The sequence below is a fragment of the Dufourea novaeangliae genome, unplaced genomic scaffold (genome assembly GCF_001272555.1).
Source record: "Dufourea novaeangliae isolate 0120121106 unplaced genomic scaffold, ASM127255v1 scaffold246, whole genome shotgun sequence".
Lineage (NCBI taxonomy): Eukaryota > Metazoa > Arthropoda > Insecta > Hymenoptera > Halictidae > Dufourea > Dufourea novaeangliae.
In genome coordinates, this window is record NW_015374139.1 from 429,879 (window position 1) to 444,340 (window position 14,462).

General features: G+C 47.2%; 1 protein-coding gene across 1 annotated transcript in view; it reads right to left on the reverse strand.

The window, feature by feature from the left end:
• The window catches only part of LOC107191400 (protein outspread), a 153,042-nt gene that overhangs the window by 114,593 nt on the left and 23,987 nt on the right, over positions 1-14,462 (reverse strand).

Sequence of the window (14,462 nt, forward strand, 5' to 3'; positions counted from 1 at the left end):
TCATATGATATTTTTGTTCTTAAAAAATATACGTTCACCGGAGAGATCTATCAACTCCTCGTCCGTCCAATAAAAAAAAATTGTCGAAAGCAAAACGACTTCAACACAACTCAACGATGTTCATTTTCACGTTTTCCGCTTCATATAAGATCCACGAGACCGTGGATCATTTTATCGCGGAAAGAACAGCTGCAACGTGGCTCTCGGTTTTCCTTGGAAACCCGTTAATGGTGTTTCGCGGTACACTTCGTTTTACATCGCATTATTCTTCCCCCTCCTCCTCGAAGGTGGTGCACGCGGAAACGGTTTCCGCGGATCGACCGTACCCATGGCAAGCAGTGTTTTCGCGCCATGGACTTTCCAAATATTTGAAAAGAAACCCGCGGGCCGATACACGTATCTCGGGGGTTCGAACTAAACGATCGCCGCGGAGATATAACGCGTCACTTCGTGAATTACGCTTGGGACGAACGGCGGCCTCGGTGTACGACAGCCGAACAGCCAGAGAAAATTTCACCTAGAACATAATGCTCTCTCTGTCTCTCTGGTCGACCCAGTTGCACTGGCGTAATTAACGCACCTTATGCATGCAGCTGCTGGCGGAACACAGGTGTAATTAGAATGTGCGTCCAGACGATAGTGTCATAATCTTAATTTAATTCCTGGTGGTAGTGTCGCGCTCGCCTAACCGTTTAGAGCCGAGCACTCTGGAAAAGCACGTGTTTTTAAACGGTGCAAAAGTAACTGATACACTTTTCAAACATTTTCAGAAAATCTGACACATTTTTCAATTTTTTTTTATGAAATAAAGAACGTTTAGAGTAAATATACCCTCGCAATAAATACACGCATAATCCAGCGGGATTATTCACAATAAAATTGTACACAATTCTGGAGACTGCAGTGTCTTCAGACACAGTGGATCGTCTACGTTCGGTGACTAAGTGGAAGGTGTGTCGATTGGGAGTCGTACCAACGTATCAGAAACGTGGCTTATACATCTCGATTTCATTCCATCAAACGCATAGTATCGTGTTACTCGACAGCCGTGAAGGATTGTGCTGATCGCCGAAACGACAACGGGCACAATAAAGTACATATTTGCACGTCAACCACGTTTTTCCAGTTAACTTCACAGACTCCTGTGTTCTCTGCTCTTCCAGACCCGACTATGCAAATGTACTTTCAACAGTCACTTCAACCACGAAGCTAATAGAAATCCAAGGAAAATCTCTGATCGAGTTCGACACTGATGCCAACAAAGAAACAATGCGTCGAGTCCCCCGACGAAATTCGCCAGAAGGATATTTCTCGAGCTAAAAACAACAAGGAGAGGGTGAATTGTACGATTTTTCTGAGGACCACTTTCGTCGACAAGAGAAAAAGAATAAAGAAGAGGAACAGAGAAGAGAGCCCACGGTGGGGCGCGCTCGTTGGCAAGAAGAGTAATACGTCTTCGGTGCTTCGTGGCCGACGATCATTTTCCAGTGCGTGGCAATCACGAAACAAGGCGATCATCTGGCCGGCGGAGGAGGCAAGAACGAGAATTCACTCTGCTTTATGGAGAAATAAAGTCGAGCTGCTGCACTCGAGCTCGAAGTCCTTCTCGGACGGTGCTCCGAGTGCGCGTCTTTCTTTGGAGAAAATTATGGTGCTCCCCTTGTACGGGGCTAAACAAAAGATCATGGACACAACCCGACAAAAAACATGGGCCCCGACGATGCCTAAACACGCCGGTAACGCCACGGAATTCCATTGTGAACAGGGCTTAAACAGAAAGCTCGTCCAGGATAAACCAATTTACGGTGCGCGAACGGGCCGTGCAAACGCAATTACGACGAATCGACGGAGATATACCTTGAAACATGAAAGCCCCTTGGAGTTTAAAGACTTCCTGATTCTAATCTCTATTATTAAATCGATCCGCTAATCCTAAATCGAATTTTATTACAGCCTTCGTTTCTCGAGGAAATCGACGTTTCATTCTCGACTGTGTCTTTTTGAATGTTGCCAGTCAGTGGAAACAGTAAGAAGGGATCAGACGTATCGGTCCAACGGAAGAATTATACAAAACAGAAAAAGAATGCTAAGACAAATTGTTCAGTAGCTAACATGGAAATAAACTTCGAGATAACGCCTAATTTATCAAACGATCGATGTTACAAGGCAAGGGGGTCAATTTCGATCGCGTGAATCGGTATTCTCGTTTCCATAGAATATTCCAAGCGAATCTCTGACGATCGCCAGCCGGTTTCCCGTCGCGCTTCGACAGGGTGTGACGTGCGCAACCATGGGGACCGGAAGTCAATTGTGAACGCGACGACGGACGACAGGAAATCAGCGTGGCCCGAACGGAAAGATGTTAAACAGAGCATGGACTCGACACAATATCGATTCAAACTGGCGAAAGGAAAAAAAAAAAGAATTCCATCGAGTTATCGCCACGGACTCCTTAAATGGTTGAAATTCGGTATACTTAAAAGCTAGATGAAAATTAAAAAAATTTTTCTTTTGTTTAGAACCTGGTAGAATAATAAATAAAGTAAACAAACGTTTGTTCGACTCTAGTATCTTGTAAATCAGCTAATAAATACCTATATTCGCCATAAATATCCGCAGTCTGTTCATTAACGTACATTGTACAATTACAACCGAGACACGTAAGTGACGACGGGGTACGGTGATAAACGGGGGAATGACGAACGTGTTAATTCGTCGACCGAGTAGGATCAGCGTGAAAATTAAATGTCGAGGTCGCCACCGAGCTCTCCTATTCATAGTTCGCTTAATATGACTCAACTTTACAGGCTCTATAATCTACGCGAAGTGTATCACACTTTACTTCGAGCAAAATCAGAACTCTCGTTTGCTTGTGAAAGCTCGAGCAACACCTCTGTTCCAACGAGCCAACAACAGTCCCAACCGATATTAATAAACATCGCGATCTGCATCGACGCCTCGATAAATCATCCCCGGGGGTCAGTTATGTATCTGTCTTTCCCTTGGCCCGCGGTGCTGAACCTGATCGATCGATCGTCCGACGATTTGCTAATCCGAGGGTCGACGGAGAGTCACCGGTTGTCGGGCCAAGCTGCTGTCACAGGGTTGTTGCGTAATCGGGGCAGACACTTGTCTTGCGATTGGCAATAATTGGACAACAGGTTGATCGGTAGGTGCAGCAGTGGAGGGGATCTCTCTCTCTCTCCTGGTTTCCTCGAGGGGGATAAGTCCTTGACACGGTTCAGCTGCGAGTCCTTGCCAGTCCTTAAGCTCTAAACGCGACCCAGATACAGGCCCACTCTCGCCTCTAATCTTCCAATAAGGTCGAGACACGCAAAGCTGGTCCCCGGAACGGGCGTAGGTGCGCCGCCAGGCGATGGAACGCGGCGATCGCAGCGATCGCGTCGAACGTGACACCAAGAGAGCTCCGTTTGCGAACTTGCGCTTTATTAAGGCAATTAAAGATCTGGTCGGGGCTCCGACCACCTCGTTAGCCAATCAGAGCGTGTCGTGGGCGATGCCAATAACGAAATCTCGTTCGACGTATCCACGTGTGTGTATACAGTACGTGACGTTAGGTTGGTGAACAGGTAGAACACAGGAAGCTATGAAAGATCGAGGGTTTTGTTTCGATTCGATAACAGGAAAGAACGGTTAGGTATCTGTATAGGGTTAGTGGTTCTTTTTGTATCCGGTGATCGTTAATCCAGTCTCATCCAGTGTAAATTTTCTCCGCATGATCGAAGCTTGTAACAGTAATTCCACGATTTCTGGAACGTTCGATCCTCCACCGTGGTGATTTTTCTGGGAGTGGAAGCAATTTACCATGAAATTCTTCTCGAGGGGAGCGTAAATCTCCCATCAAATAACCACTGACGTGTGCATTGTTATTTCAATGCAATGCAAGAACGACAGGTCGACGAAGCCACGATTTCTTTCCAAGTGATTTCCCCTACCCAGGTGAGTTCGAAGCTCCTCTCTCGATGGTGTTCACCTATTTTCAGATCCAACGATTTGTCCAGACGATGTCGGAGGTTTCTACGAGCCATCTGGGAGAAGAGAAGCCGTTTCCCTGCTCGACGCCGAGCCCGTTCGGACGCTCGGTTGCTCGCGTGCATCACCACGGGAATCCCACGCGTCTCGTCGTCTGCGTATCCCACATCCGGTGTCCACACCGACCAACTCGAACCCCCCTGACTCGCTAGAAACCTGTCCCCACCAGCACACGATCCTATCGCATCGTGAAATCGATCGACGAAAGGATTAAAGGAGCCCCCCTCTTCTTGGTTTCCCTTAGAGACACAAACTATTCGTGGTAATATTTTTGTGTTCGCGGACAGATCGTCTGATGTGCCCATGGACAACTGTTTCTGGCGTTAATGGCACACCTCTGGTTTCGCGAAAACTTGCGAAATTCAAACGGAGACGGCGCGTATTCGTCCTCCCCCTTGGATCGCTTTCACGCGTCTTCTTTCACGGACCAATGACAAGGATTATCCTCCTCGGATCGTGTCCTAACACTTTCACGATAATGACACGGGAGAGCGAGCGCGGAGAGAAGAGAAAAAAATCGGCAGCGTTCGAAGGACGTGAGCGGAATGAACGCAACGCCGACGAGGACGCGAACGAGTTTGTCCCCGTGCGTCGCCAACGTGTAATTCTAACCTTTCTCTTCCGCAGTTAGCCGTGGACACGCGAGAAAAAAAGAAACTACGCAGCCTCGATTCGATCGACGATTCCTGGCCGTCCAGGACAAATCGAGGATATCGGCCGGGGATATTTATATTTTTATTTAATATATATTTAACGTCTGTCATTATTCCTAGATTTCCACGCCCCTGCTTTCTACAGGATCGACCCGTGGGTCTGAAAACAGCCTGGGAAAATTTCAAGACATCGTAGCTTTCTGATAGATAGTCTTTATCAGGGAAGCACAGTAATGCTTCGATAATTGATCACCCGATTGGATTTTTAATGTCTCGACAGCTCTAGGTTTACTGAAAATCGTGGAAATCGGGAATTGTGCTGAATAGTGGATAGTTCGGTAGGTGGACCAATAGCGAAACTGTACTGCACTTTATCCCCTTAGGAAGCTACGTGGAAGTAACAGTTTCCCTGCGGAGTACCAGATTCACGAGATACTCCCGTTGCCCAAATGCTCAGGAATTACTCTTTAAATAGAAGCAAGTATTCAAGTATCTAGAAATAATTCTGGAATTCTGAAATTTCAGGCAGTTCTGTGGAGCGTGCACCGAACGACACGATTACATCGAGAATCCTCGTATTCGCGTGAGAGCAGTAGAATCTTAGTAGAATCGGTAAGTCGTTGCTTCGATGTTTCAACAGACGCCAAAGTAGTTTCGTGGTAAACGCCAGAAGCGAAAGGGACAGCAACGACACGGAGGAACGAGCGCAAAACCGAGTTCGCTCTGAATTGGAGGGATCTCCTCGAATTTTTTTCCAGACCCTGGGGCTCGTCCCATTCCCACGAGACATATGCAACCGTATTGCTTCGTTTCCACGCTAGCTGCAATTAACGGAGCGTTCGTAACACGAGTCCTACAATTAAATGGTCGTTAAACCTCCACCCGGGAAAAGTGAGCTCGACCGACGACGGCGCCGGCGATGAATAGTCCGGATCGAAAGAATTCAGTGACATTTTGCCAAAAAATCAATTTATCGCTATCTACTTAATTTGTATTGCTTCCTAAATGTTCATCAAACCTCGACCATGAAGAAATTACTAAAATTTCGTAAACATCTTAACTGAAAAAACTATTTGTCTTCTTCTGTCGCAATCATACCTTGCATTAATAATTCCTGTACAGGATATATGTATTAAAAACGTAATGAATCAATTGAAGAAAATTCTCAAAATTCTTTACAAACGATGAGGTGCACCTTTCAAGTACCAAACGAGTCCCAAATTCTACCGAATTGGAACGTTTTCAGCAAACCTTCCTCTACACAATCATGCAAGAATCATTTCCAATTTCGTCCAACTTTTCAGGTTACTACAGCTTAGATGAAATCCTACAACAACCCTGAAGACAAATATGGGTGAATCTTTAGTGTCGATAGCCTCGAATCTCAACCACGCCGCTCAACGAAGCCCCCCCAAACAGATCAAAGGATCCTCCTCGATCTCTTCTCGTCATCCAGATCGTTGCGTCGTTTTTATTCCCCGCGACGAAACACACGCAGGATGCATTCTCTCACCTCTTCCACCACCAGCAGCTCGTTAGCGATTTGCGTGGCAACAATGGTCGACGGTAGTCCGGGTAATTATTCCGTACATATATGCACGCGGTTTCTACCTGGAACTCTTCCTCTCTCTCTCCTCTCTTTCTAACTTCCATCGGGCAACTGGTGGTCCCGTGTGGTCCCCGGCCGTCTTTCCACGACGACGGGGGCAGAAACAGAGAGCCCGTTCCCCGAACCCACACGTCTTCGACCTCCAACGCTCTCTTCTCTCTCGCTTGGGTAATTCTTTACTCGAGGGGCCCGGCTAACCAGACCTCGGTTATTTGTATGCATTTGTATGCACAGCTGTATTGTTGTTGCAAAACACGCAAGCCGGTAATCGACGTAACACGTCGAGAAGGGAGGCCAGCCAGCCGGCCGGCGCGATGTCTTGAAGAAGGCGAGACGGAGAAGAGGACAAGGGAAGGTGGGTTAATCTTGCGTAACGTAATGATCTTCTCTCTTTCTCTCTCTCTCTCTCTCTCTCTCTCTCTCTCTCTCCCTCTCTTGAGCGCTACAGCTGGATGCTGCAGCAGCTTTTCGATTTCTTGCTGGCCGATCGTGATCGATGACGGTAAATCGTACGAATGCTTTACGATCATAATGATACGTTACGATTCCACGGTTGCTTCCATCGTCCGTCTCCTCGGCTCCTCTCGGATTTCACCGTTTCCGACGGGGACACCCCCTTCTGCTTCGTTCGAGTAATCATTCGTAGACGGAAACGAGAGATCCGATCGAGCACGGATGATTTGCTTGTTTTTCGTTAACGGCGACCGGTTCGGTTACGGTTCAGTCGTCAGCACTCAACATTAAATATTTCATAATTAATTTATTCTGAAACAAATACGATTGGCTTCAGAATTCCAAGCTCTATCACTGTGCTAAACCTCGTTGAAATGTCAGCTGGAGACCTCTCCATGTCAAAGCCTTCGAACATTCATCGAAAATTTACCATACTTCGTCGACCTCACTATACAAAGTTCGGATACCGCTTGCACCCAACAGACAATCTCAATCTTCCACATTTCGGAACATCTTTATCCGCGAATCCTGAAGAGTAAAAACGCATCGACCACAAGGATGGCCCCCATCCGCGAGAAAACGCGCTCATGAACGTGGAGATCTAGTTCAGGTGAACCCGTGTTGCCCACACGACACACGCGACGAAAAAAGTAGGAGGAAAAAACGGACCAGAGGCGTCGAAATCGTGTCAAGGACGGATCGACGTCGTTACACGACCGATATTACCCGGCCGATCTCGCGGAACGGAGGCGGTTTCTTGACCTGACCCACACCGCCAACCGTTTCCGAGCTAACTGACCTCGAACGATAGCGGCCAGCCGTGAGAGAGAACGATCCCGAAAGCACTCGGCGGGGTTAAGGTGAATAAGGTGGAAAACGTGGGTGGATATAAACGTAGGTGGATATAAGGTAGACCGATGTCGTGATGCGCACTTGCCGGGAATGACTGGCCGAGCCTCCCGCTCGTGGTTGCCCCGGGCAATCATGGGTATAATGTGCGACTGGCTGAGTCTCGTGTGTGTGCCACGATTCCACTGTTCTCTTTCTCCTTCTTTCGCCAGGAGAGTCCGAAACCCTTGTCAACCGATGGTAGAAAGCACGCAAAATGTGTGCCTGGTATCACAGACGAGATATAATTCAGAATCGCGAAGAAGGAAGCTGCCCGTCCGAATGAAGAAATCCTCGACCGATCGAATCCGCGCGATCTTCGAAAGGGAGAGGATCGGACAGGGAGGCTCGGTTAGGAAATTGTACCGAGTAAAAGGGGAGAGAGAGAGAGTAACAACGACCACGGACGTGCCTCGACTGCGATTTCGCGGGCGAAACAAGAGAATCGGTAGGTATATAGCCTGCCTGCGCACCGCGCATAAGAGAGTGGTTTGTTTCTTGCTTTCGTCCGACGAACCTCGAATAGCAATGTTCTCACGCTACACGCGATATCTCGGTTGTACTACACACCGTCGTCTCTCCCGGTGAAAACGAAAATCCCCCTCGTGCACCGATCACGTGATGGAACCGTCGATGAGATTCATTTGACTGGTAGCCAACTAACTTCGATTCCACGGTCACCCGGTCGCTGGAATTCTTAATAAGAATTTCATCGTCGAAACGGTGAACGCGCAATTTCACCGATGTGGTATCGCTTTCGTCCGTCTGGCGACTTCCTAGGAGCTAGAGCGATAATCCAAGGCGACTTTCAAGCAGGCTAACGACCGGCCAATAAAATCGGCGATATCGCCGCGGTCAGGTACATATTCTCGTGGAGAACATACACCGGGTGTATACTAAACTGTATTCCAAACTTGAAATTATAGTTCTCCAGTTCGTAAGTGTACTATCCCCACTAATTTCTAAACTGAGAAAACTGAGTTTAAGGGTTACGAAGTTTAATATTATAGAACCAGGAAAGTAGTGAAATAATCAAACACACTATAAGATCATCGACTGAATAGCTATTAGTCCAAAAATGTGTCGAGCTTGGTGGATTTGTTAAAAGAATTTTTCTGAAAATCAAAAGTAAGATATTTAACACGTTCACTGCCACAGTGAAAAAGGCCGTACGTAGCCAGACACGCTTTATTTCATTTTTAAGTCATAAATCTTTGAAAATATATGCGTTTGATTAATAGATATTGCTTGTCTTGTTTTAAATTATACTATGATATTAATCTTCTGCCAAAATTTTGTAGAGGTATTTAAATAATCCAGCATGTTTGCAATGTTTCAACTACGAGTTATCTCGTAGCTGGCAGTCGCCGTATTAAGGTGCTCACGTTAGGTGGGACACCCTGTATATTGCACCGTTTCCAGTTAAAAAGGACACCCCGCGTATCCCTGCGTTATCTGCGAACCTAGAGTCTATTTTTCGTCTGTTCCTTATTGTTTCGCGACGCCTACAATCGATCCCCCCCCCAACCCCCTCCGTCCGCACCCTTATTTCGCGCGTAACGAGCCCGAAAATGTCATGATATAACTCTCTCCGGGGACCGGCGGCTGCTGCGGTTGTTACGGCGATACGTTTCATTGTCATTAGCCTAAGGGTCGCCATAAGAGAGAAATGGAAATCGATACGGAAACAATCGAACCGCGAGCGCGGCCCAGGTAGCTCGAACACGGTGCTGCTAAGCTGCGCCCGCCTCTACGGATACACGGTGATGTACCGTTAGAAGCGTTACATGCGCCCCGTTCACCTTAACTCGACAGTTGAATTCGTTAGCGGGGCCGGGATTACGAGTAATGTGACGCCGAGGGATATGTATTCCCTTTTGGACAAGTGGAACCCACTGCGCGGAAAGCGAAGTAAATGTACGGGGGCACACACGCGACGAAGAGAGGACGACAAGGATCGATCGATCGACACGGTTCGCGGTTTCCCCTCTTGTACATGGGGATCGTTAGGCCAGTGGCTTGTTCCGATCGTCATACAAGGAATCGACGCCCGTTTTTGTGATTTCTGCGAATATTTCGACGGAAAAACACAGTCGATCGCACGAGTTGAGAATGGAACATTAGAAACGTTATAACCCCGAACGACACTGTCGCATTCCAACACCTCCGTCCGACGACGACACGCATCCCAAAGTAGAAAACAACCCACCGTCCCGTTACATCAAAGTAATATCGATCCTCATTCGACCAACGCGCCATCGCGTCGCCGCGTGCATAAAGTCACGTCCGCGCCATGTGGGCGGTTTAAACGAGCAGTCCAAAAGGAATATTCGTGGCGACGGTCGCTCGGCCAGGACAGAAATAGTAATTAGGCAGGTCGAATTAGGTTAACCTTGAATGGGCTGTCCGATGCGTTTCGAGCCTAAAAAGGGACTGAATCAAGGCGTGGATCGCCAGCAAGAGAATTGACCCAACAGTTTTTCTTCTGGACGCAGCAAAAGTCAATTTCTAATCTATAAATTGATCCCAATACGCGTGGAATTGCATAGAAAATTCCTTTTGGAGTATGCCATTTTGCATGATGATCTGTAACCATGTCCTTAGTCCTCCAATAAACGCTCTTTCTGACAAGTAAATTGTACAGACATCTGCGATGCTATAGATTCAATATGCTTTATCGAACGTAATTAAACGGTCGTGGAGAACGTCCACGCCAATGAATTAACAGGCGCACTGGGACAGAATCGAAGATGGTAGCTAACTTCAACTACAACTTCCAACGAACTTAATGGTCCAAGGATGCTCAACGATCCAGGGACAACGGTCGTTCACGAATTTCCGGACGACCAAGCAGAACAGAGCTGGCCCGACCCGTTGAGAGGTCAGTAATAGAATCGTTTAAACTCTGATTCCACGGACAGTTAGCGACCGGTTAGCCGGTTAACAGTGTCGCGCGATGGGTCGTGACGGTTCGGGGTGGGTCAATGGATCGGGTCGAATTCAATTCTGTCTCGGGATCCCTGATGGAAAACTCGCGATACCCATTCAAATACAGTGCATACACAGAGCGATAAAAAAACGTCTAAAAATTTAAGGGCTTATAGTACTTACAATATTGGAAAATATACATCAATCTATGATCCGTAGAGGTGAGTTTTGTATCTTCCTTTTTTTTTTTTCACTTCAAACGTGATTCGATATTTGTAATTTCTGCATATCTTGACAAATCTTACAAATCTTGATGTTTCGACAGGTTTTGTAAGCAATCGAAAGCATTCTGAATGGTTTTTCGTCCAAGTAGTAACTATAATATTTAAGAACAAAACTGTGTTTAAAGTTGTATCTTTCGATCTACTTTAAAAATATTCATCCACTCGAATATCTATTTCATTGTAAGACTTTCAAGACTTCCCAGACCTCCAGAACCTATCGAACCTTCAAAAACAATTTTAACTATCGAATCGTATTCGAAGTGATTCCTATTTCGTGTTCATTTTCGAATTGAGGGGCTTACACTCCCATCACTGGCCATAAGCCCCTGGACCTAAACCCTAGAAGTCTCAGACGCTTTTCTTTTATCGCCCTGTACACCGATCGAGGACGTGGGATCATCATGTCCAACATCTCACGGGAATTTCTCGAATTTCAATTTCAGTATCGCGCAGATTGGGCAACAAACCGTCGTTCTCCCATCGGTGGTCTCCTTTGGCCGGCTTGTCTCTATACACAACGACGCATTCGGCGGGCCTTTCACTCGAAAGACGGCGGACCACGAATCAGCCGCGCACGGATTCCTGTCTAATACGGTATCCCCCAAGATTTCGTCACCGAGCCGAGATGCCGGGCTAGACTAGCCCATGGAAATCAACCGAGAGAGGAAAAAGGGAAAAGTCATCGTGCTCATTACTCCCGAGAAACGTCTGGGAAACTCGAGATAATTGACAGATTTCAAGCGGCTCTATGGGAGAGAATAATTCGCGTTCGCCGGGGGTGATCGATAAAATCGGCCGTCTAGGCCTCCAAAATTTCGACAGAGAACTGTAAGAGACCGAAACGTGCACGACGGTTTTAGAGCGATCCTTGGTGATTTCAACCTCCTTCGATCGAAACCTACGTACCTGGAGCTGTCGATCGTTTTGCGAGAATAGATCGGTAAATTTATTACATGCGTAAAATTTATACATAAACCGGTATTATGTCATCAAAGATATACCGAAACTGACATTTCAGTACTTGGCATAAATTTATCAAGTTGTAGGAAGCCCTTCCCCTATGTCACTCTTTTCCCTAGCGGAAGCTGAGTTGGCTCACGAGGGTGCCACCAAATATACCGGTAAAATACCAGTATTTTACGTTTCCTGAGAAGTCCCTGGTGCAAATCGAATTGGATAGCTCCATCGTCAAAGAAACGTACCACAAACCGTCCCCAACAGGGGCTCAAAACTCGACCAATCGTGTCCCTTGGTCGGCTTATTAGCGGTTTAATAGGTAGCCAGGGCATATGGTTTCGCGAACTGTTTAAAGCTCGTTACGCGTTAAAGGGGTATCACGTACTGGGGTCGCGGGGTCGCGACCTCGGAGGCCGAGCCTCTTTTACGAGAAGTACTGTTACTGACACAGTGGCACGCTTAACGCCACGACCTGAACCGGCCGAGCCGCCATTCGCCAAACAACCTGTGCATACACGGCCACCACGCCTCGACGACAGCCGCGACACGAAAACTGGACGCGACGGGACGTACAGGTCCTAATGGCACCTCCACGAATTGGTAATTGCACGAGAACCCAGCTGTGGAGGAGGGAAAAAGAGTCTGTCTGTTGTTTTTCGCGAGTAATCAGACCTGCTGACGAAACACGGTGACAAACACGCTGGTAATACGTTGGGCAATCGTGTTCGTAATCTCAACGACACCGACGGTTGCCATCAGTGTCTAGGAGGATTATTAACCGTGGTGAGGACCACTGAAATGAAGAATTGCACAATGGACTCTCTTTCCTAACCTCGGGGTTAGCTTGTCTCTCGAGACAGTGGTTCGAGGAGAGGCCCTTATTTACCTATGCAGTGCTTATTAAGCGATTGTCTAATTTCCACCAAGCCTTCCTCCATCGGGCAATTAAGCCAGGATTCCTCGTGGATACACGGTGAAACCAGCCCGTTCCTATCGTTATTAATACACACCGGGAGAAAATGGTAGGAGAGGATACGATAGGTAGTGTTGTCTGGTGATTTTTCTCGTGTTTAATGGAACGACCACGAAACCCCCAGCACGGCTGCTAACTGCCGTGTATTCTGGTATCTGTCCGGATGATCGCTAACGAGGCTGATATCGAGGCCTATCCTTGGCATCGCGCCAGGAGAAGAACGAAGAGACTCGGGCGCCAGGGGAGGGGTGGAGCACAGAATGGTAAATGATAACGTTCCTTCCGCGGCCACGGTTCATTGAATCGATGTTGCGAAACGAACCTCAACCGTCGACGAGCTTATGTATATACCTACAGGCTGGTACCTGCGTTGTATGGGGGTGAAAAAGATGCTCTATCCACGTGTGTTCGGGCCTCTCTTGTGATATAAACGAGACAACAAAAGAGATCGATAATCACGCACCCGGGACGCAGAAATAACAGGTCGTCAATGGTGAACCTCTCGTCGAACGGGGGACTCTCGGCTAACCCTCAATTTGCTACCAGTTTCGCAGGATGATTCCGATAATGCACACGGTAGCTGTCTGGGGTAGGTACTGTACCCTGGGTGGATATGTCCGTGACGATGTAAACCTAATTTCTGGTAACGGAAGAGATACCGTACACCTGGCTTCTTACCGAAGCCACGAATTGTATCGGTCGACGATCACGAAGAAGGATTTTTCTTGGTCGCTCGAGAAGGAACTTTATGATTATAGAAACACTAATGATCCTGGTAGAGATAAGCAGACACTTGTTCTTCTATCTAAGTACTTGTTCGGAAGATTCTTGTAATCTGGAAGCTTGTTTCTGTACGATACTTCCTGATCGCAGTCTAGTATCTTGGACCATGTTAGTCCCCAGGGACTGGTACAGGTTTTGTTTCAAAGTAATCATCTAGGTTCTAGAATCCATTCAAGCATTGTGTAGACCTCAAATAATCTAGTACCGGAGCTCTGGTCAAGTCTCAAGACATTTTAATAAACTGTGTAGCATAGTAGTTCGCATTGTTATTAATTTCTTTCCCTTAAAAAAGGGTGGTCCTTCGAGTGAGTTTAAATTGTTTAGTCGGCACACACGTGCAAACACCAATCAAAACCCAAAAGATCGGAAGGGATCAACCACGGGTGAAAACACTAAGTATCACCAAAGGACATGAAAGGAACAATAACGTCAAAGGTTGTATATGCAGTCGACCACAGTTAGAGCTGAGGATAGATTGTTGTCGCGGGTCACGACGATTCCATGACGTAAGTTAAACACGCAAAGTTTACTGCACCAGGAGCTTTCGCGATGTTCCGTGGCGTGCGCCGAGCACCGGTGGCAATTTGGCGCGACCCAAATGACGAAACTAAGTATAAACGCCGGCAAAGAAACGCCCACGTGCGCGCCGAAGGAAGGTTGACACGTTGGTTTTCCCCGATGCAACCGTCGACAGTGCGCTCCCCGTAGCCCGACATATATTCTTGGACCGGGCGGCGGCCAGAGAAAAAGAAATCCGTGCCACAGTTCCGTGAAATCTGCCTGGGGTCGAATCGGTCGTGCGGGCTGGATCGAAAAACGCCAAAAAGATCTCGAATTCCAAGATCCGACTGAACAACACACAAAGAATTCACCGAACCAAA